The following is a 6553-nucleotide window of genomic DNA, read 5'->3' on the forward strand; positions in this document are numbered from 1 at the left end:
GATGCTCCAACATTGGGTGCATATATATTTAGGATAGTTATATCTTCTTGTTGAATTGAACCCTTTATTGTTATGTAGTGTCCTTCTCCATCCTTTTTTACTGTTGTTTTAAATTCTTAATTTCAGATACAAGATGTGATGGTTAATACTGAGTGTCAACTTGATTGGATTGAAGGATGAAAAGTATTGATTCTGGGTGTGTCTGTGAGGGTGCTGTCAAAGGAGAATAACATTTGAGTCAGTGGGCTGGGAAAGGCACACCCACCCTTAATCTAGATGAGAACCATCTAATCACCTGTCAGCACAGCCAGGATATAAAGCAGGCAGGAAAATGCGAAAAGGTTAGACTGGCTTAGCCACCCAAGCTAAATCCTTCTCCCATACTGGATGCTTCCTGCCCTTGAACGTCGGACTCCAAGTTCTTCAGTTTTAAGATTTGGATTGGCTTTTCTTGCTCCTCATCTTGCAGAAGGCCTGTTGTGGGACCTTGTGTTCGTTTGAGTTAATACTACTTAATAAAGTCATATATATATATACACACATATACATACATATATATACAGTATATGTGTGTGTGTGTGTGTGTGTGTGTGCATTCTATTAGTTGTGTCCCTCTAGAGAACCCTGACTAATACAGATTTTGGTACCAGGAGTGGTTCTAGAGAAAGAGAATATTAAAGATGGAGTTCTTTTGCTGGTTTTGGGGTTTCTGGAGTTGGCTGCTTAATGTGATTAGACCCCAAAATGCTGAGGACTCTACTTCTAATAGTATGGAGAACACTGATAGTCCTTGGTGTGAACTGTTCAGAGAGTTATGCAAAGTAAATGCAGCTGATGCTCCTGATTCACCATTTGTTAGAGGCAAGGAGTTAGTGACTCTATACCTATTATCTTTGACCATATGTGGAGAACCAAGGAACATAATGAAACTGGTTGGTTTCTCCTAAGTTCTGTGTATAAAGTGATGAAATAAAATGATAAACTCAGGGATTCTAACTTTCAGTTTCAGAAGCAGATACTGAGCCGCAAATCTGCTAAGATTGCCTCAAGAGTTTTATCTCCTGCACAGAAAGAGCTGAAATTGAAGAAAAACAGACACAGACTCTTACCATGAGAGTGGCTGACCTGCAATGAAAGGTGCATGCACAGTCTCACCAGGTGTCTACTGTTAAAGTGAGGGCATTGATTGGAATAGAATGGTACCCTGCAGCTTTGAATGGGGACAGGTGTTAGGACCTTGATGAAGCTGGGGACATTGAATTTGTAAACTCTGATAAACATTTTTTTTGCCAGAAGAAACAGCTTCCCCATCCCTAGTAGTAGAAACATCTGCTTGCCGACTCATGCTGCTGTCAACCTTTCCACCTTTTTCTGAGGAGGTAAACTCTGTGCTTCCTAAGGTGAGAGTGATGGCCTCCCCTGAGGTTGTTGACAGGCAAAATAATGTTGATTCTTCTCAGCAGCTATTCCCAACATCTCTGTTTGCTTCTAGATCTGTAACTAGACTAAAGTCCCGGCAGGTCCCTAGAGGTGAGGTTCACAGTGTGACCCATGAGGAGGTGCACTACACTTCAAAAGAACTGCTTGAATTTTCTAATATATATGAGAAGAAACCTGGAAAACAGGCATGGGAATGGATATTAAGGGTGTGGAATAATGGTGGAAAAAACATAGAGTTGGATCAGGCTGAATTTATTGATTTGGGCCCAGTAAGTAGGGAATCTGCATTTAACGTTTCAGCTCTGGGAGTTAAAAAAGATTCCAATAGTTTATTTGCTTGGTTAGCTGAAATATGGATTAAAAGAAAGCCCACTGTGAGTGAGCTGGAAATGCCTGATCTCCCTTGGTTTAATGTGGAGGAAGGGATCCAAAGGCTTATCGATATTGGGGTGGTGGTGGGGATTAGTCACATTAAACCTACTCATTTCAGCTGGGAAGGTCCAGAAGATATACCCTTGAAGAATGCTTTGTGAAATAGATTTGTGATGGCAGCACCTGCATCTTTGAAGAGCCCTGTAGTTGCTCTTCTCCGGGCGTCAGATCTAATAGTGGGAAGCACAGTCACTCAACTACAAAATTTGAATACAATGGGAATAATTGGATCTCAAGGTTGCAGGGGCCAAGCAGTGGCACTCAATCATCAAAGGCAAGGTGGGCACAGCTACCATAATGGACAGCAGAGGAAAAGCAGCAATTAGAATAGTCTGACTCATGTAGAGATCTGGCATTGGCTAATTAATCATGGTGTTTTCAGAAGTGAAATTTACGGGAAGCATACTGCATTCCTACTTAATATATATAAGAAGAAAACTTCCAGGTTGAAGGGACAAAAGACTAATTTGATTTATAAAAACAGAGATTCATGGCCTTTCAATCAGTTTCCAGACTTGAGCCAGCTTGCAGACCCAGAACCAGTTTAATAAAGGGTAGGCTGGCTCCAGTTGAGTAAGGACCCCACTACACTACTGACAATTTATGCAGTTAATCTTTCTCCCATCATTCCCCAAGGAGACCACTAACCTTTTACCAGGGCAACTGTGCACTGGGGAGAAGAAAATGATCAGACATTTCAGGGACTACTGAACACTAGCACTGAGCTGATACAGAATCCAGGGGACACAAAACATTATTGTCATCCTCCACTTAAGGTAAAGGCTTATGGAGGTCAGGTAATCAATGAAGTTTTAGCTCATGTCTGACTTACAGTGGATCCAGTGGGTCCCTGAAGCCATCCTGTGGTCATTTTTCCAGTGCCAGAATGCATAGTTTGCATTGACATACTTAGCAAGTGGCAGAATCCCCACATTGGCTCTCTGGCTAGTAAGGTGAGGGCTATTATGGTGGGAAAGGCCAAATAAAAGCTGTTAGAGCTACCTCTACTAGAAAAATACTAAATCAAAAACAATATCACATCTCTGGAGGGATTGTGGAGATTAGTGTCACCATGAAAAACTTGAAAGACACAGGCGTCGTGATTTCCACCACATCCCTGTTCAACTCTCCCATTTGTCCTGTGCAGAAGACTGAGGGATCTTGAAAAATGACAATGGGTTATCATAAATTTAACCAAGTGGTGACTCCATTGCAGCTGCTCCCCCAGATATGGTTTAATTGCTTGAGCAAATTAACACATCTCCTGGTACGTGTTACACAGCCATTGACTTGGCAAATGCTTTTTTCACCATTCCTGTCTCTAAGGCCCACCAGAAGCAATTTGCCTTCAGTTGGCAAGGCCAGCAATATACCTTTACTGTCTTACCTCAGGAGTATATCAACTCTCTGGCTTTCTGTTATAATCTTATTCAGAGAGAACTTGATTGCTTTTTGCTTCCACAAAATATCACACTGGTCCATTACATTGATGACATTTTGCTGATTGGTTCCAGTGAGCAAGAAGTAGCAAACACACTGAACTTATTGGTGAGGCATTTGCATGCCAGAGGATAGAAAATAAATCTAACTAAAATTCAAGGATCTTCTACCTCAGTAAAATTCCTAGGAGTCCAGTGGTGTGGGGCCTATTGAGATATTCCTTCTAAGGTGAAAGATAAGTTGCTGCATTTTGCCCCTCCTTCAACCAAGAAAGAGGCTCAATGCCTAGTGGGCCTATTTGGATTTTGGAGGCAACGCATTCCTCATTTGGGTGTGTTACTTCAGCTTATTTTACGAGTGACCTGAAAGGCTGCCAGTTTTCAGTGGGTTCCAGAACAAGAGAAGGTCTGCAACAGGTCCAGGTTGCTGCAGAAGCTGCCCTGCCACTTGGGCCATATGGCCCAGCAGATCCAATGGTGCTTGTGGTGTTAGTGGCAGACAGGAATGCTATTTGGAGCCTTTGGCAGGCCCCCACAGGTGAATCACAGCAAAGTCCTCTAGGATTTTAGAGCAAGGCCCTTCCATCTTCTGCAGGTAACTACTCTCCTTTTGAGAGATACTCTTGGCCTGTTACTGGGCTTGGGTAAAAACTGAACGTTTGACTATGGGTCATCAAGTCACCATGTGACCTGAGCTGCCCATCATGAACTGGGTGCTGTCTGACCCATCCACCTATAAAATTGGTCATGGACAGCAGCATTCTATCATCAAATGGAAGTGGTATATATGTGATAGGGCTCAACCAGGTCCTGAAGGCACAAGTAAGTTACATGAGGAAGTGGCTCAAATGCTCACAGTCTCCACTCCTGCCACCCTGCCTTCTCTCCCCCAGCCTGCTCCAATGGCCTCATGGGGAGTTCCCTATGATCAGTTGACAGAGGAAGAGAATAGTAGGGCCTAGTTCACAAATAATTCTGCAAGATATGCAGGCCCCACTTGAAAGTGGACAGCTGCAGTACTACAGCCCCTTTCCAGGACATCACTGAAGGACAGCAGTGAAGGAAAATCTTTCAAGTGGGCAGAACTTCAAGCAGTGTACCTGATTGTGCACTTTGCATGGAAGGAGAAATGGCCAGATGTGTCATTATATACTGATCCATGGGCTGTAGCCAATGGTTTGACTGTATGGTCAGGGACTTAGAAGAAGCATGATTGGAAAATTGGTGACAAAGACATTTGGGGAAGAAATATTGGGATGGAACTCTCTGAGTGGTCAAAAAATATGAAGATGTTTGTATCCCATGTGAGTACTCACCAATGGGTGACCTCAGCAGAGGAGGATTTTAATTATCAATTGGATAGGATGACTTGTTCTGTAGACACCACTTAGCCTTTCTCCTCAGCAAACCCTGTCATTGCCCAGTGGGCCCATGAACAAAGTGGACACGATGGCAGGGATGGAGGTTACGCATGGGCTAAGCAACATGGACTTCCACTCTCCAAGGCTAACCTGGCTACGGCCACTGCTGAGTGCCCAATTTTCCAGCAGCAGAGATCTAACACTGAGCCCTTGATATGACACCATTCCTTGGGTGATCAGCCAGCTACCTGGTGGCGAGTTGATTATATTTGACCTCATTCATCTTGGAAAAGGCAGAAGTTTGGAATAGGCACTTACTCTGGATATGAGTTTGCCTCTCCTGCACACAATGCTTCTGCCAAGACTACCATCCATGGACTCATGAAATGCCTTATCCACTGTCATGGTATTACACAGCATTGCCTCTTACCAAGGCACTCACTTACTTTACAGCTAAAGAAGTGTGGCAGTGGGCTCATGCTCATGGAATTCACTGGTCTTACCATGTTCCCCGTCAGCCTGAAGCAGCTGGATTGAGAGAACAGTGGAATGGCCTTTTGAAGTAACAATTACAATGACAACTAGGCAACAATAATTTCTAGGGCTGGGGCAAAGTTCTCCAGAAGGCCATGTATGTTCTGAATCAGTGTCCAATATATGATACTGTTTCTCCCATAGCCAGGATTCATGGGTCCAGGGATCAAGAGGTGGAAATGGAAGTGGCACCACTCATCATCAACCCCAGTTAACCACTAGCAAAGTTTTTGTTTCTGTTCTCACGATATTACGTTCTGCTTGCCTAGAAGTCTTAGTTCCAGAGGAAACTGCTGCCACCAGGAGATACAACAACAATTCCATTAAACTGGAAGTTAAGATTGCCAACCAGACACTGCGCTTCTCCTACCTTTAAGTCAACAGGTTAAGAAGGCAGTTACAGTTCTGGCTTCAGTGATGGACCCAGACTATCAAGAGAAAATCAGTCTACTACTCCACAACTAAGGTAAGAAGGAGTATGCATGGAAAACAGGAGATCTATTGGGGCATCTCTTAGTATTACATGCCCTGTTATTAAGATCAATGGGAAATTACAACAATCCAACCCAGGCAGGACTACAAATGACCCAGACCCTTCAGGAGTGAAGGTTTGGGTCACTCCACCAGGAAAAAAACTGTGACCTGCTGAGGTGTTTGCTGAAGGCAAAGAAAATACAGAATGTGTGGTAAAAGAATGTAGTCATCAATACCAGCTACAACCACATTACCAGCTGCGGAAATGAGGACTGTAATTGTGATTAGTATTTCCTCCTTCTTTTGATACACACATTTGTGCATGTATACCCTTATACTAAGAAAATATCTTCAAATATCTTCATTTTATTTCCTCTTTTCTTTATAATGTGACATGACATTTATTGACTTCATATCAGCATTTAAGTATTGTTAACTTTATGTAATAGCATTTGGGTTGGGGATTGGTGTGTTTCCAGTTGTACAAAGGATAGTTGTCTTATGTTAGGTTTAACTATGACCTTACTACTGTCTTTATTAGAAGATTACTTATGATCTCAGGAGATACGTATGGGTTCAAGTTGACAAGAGGTGGACTTGTGATGGTTAATACTGAATGTCAACTTAATTGAGTTAAAGGATGCAAAGGATTGATCCTAGGTGTGTCTGTGTGGGTGTTGCCAAAGGAGATTAGCATTTGAATCAGTGGGCTGGGAAACGCAGACCCACCCTTAATCTGGGTGGGCAAAAACTAATCAACTGACAGCACAGCCAGGATATAAAGCAGCCAGAAAAATGTGAAAAGGATAGACTGGCTTATCTTCCCAGTTTACATCTTTTTCCCATGCTGGATGCTTCCTGCCCTGGAACATC

General features: G+C 42.9%; 1 pseudogene; it reads left to right on the plus strand.

Annotated features, from left to right (window-relative positions):
* LOC131383883 (uncharacterized) overlaps positions 1-5958 on the plus strand; it is a 74566-nt pseudogene extending 68608 nt beyond the window's left edge.
* The last annotated feature ends 595 nt before the right edge of the window (positions 5959-6553 follow it).

Source organism: Hylobates moloch, unplaced genomic scaffold (assembly GCF_009828535.3).
Source record: "Hylobates moloch isolate HMO894 unplaced genomic scaffold, HMol_V3 SCAFFOLD_7, whole genome shotgun sequence".
Classification (NCBI taxonomy): Eukaryota; Metazoa; Chordata; class Mammalia; order Primates; family Hylobatidae; genus Hylobates; species Hylobates moloch.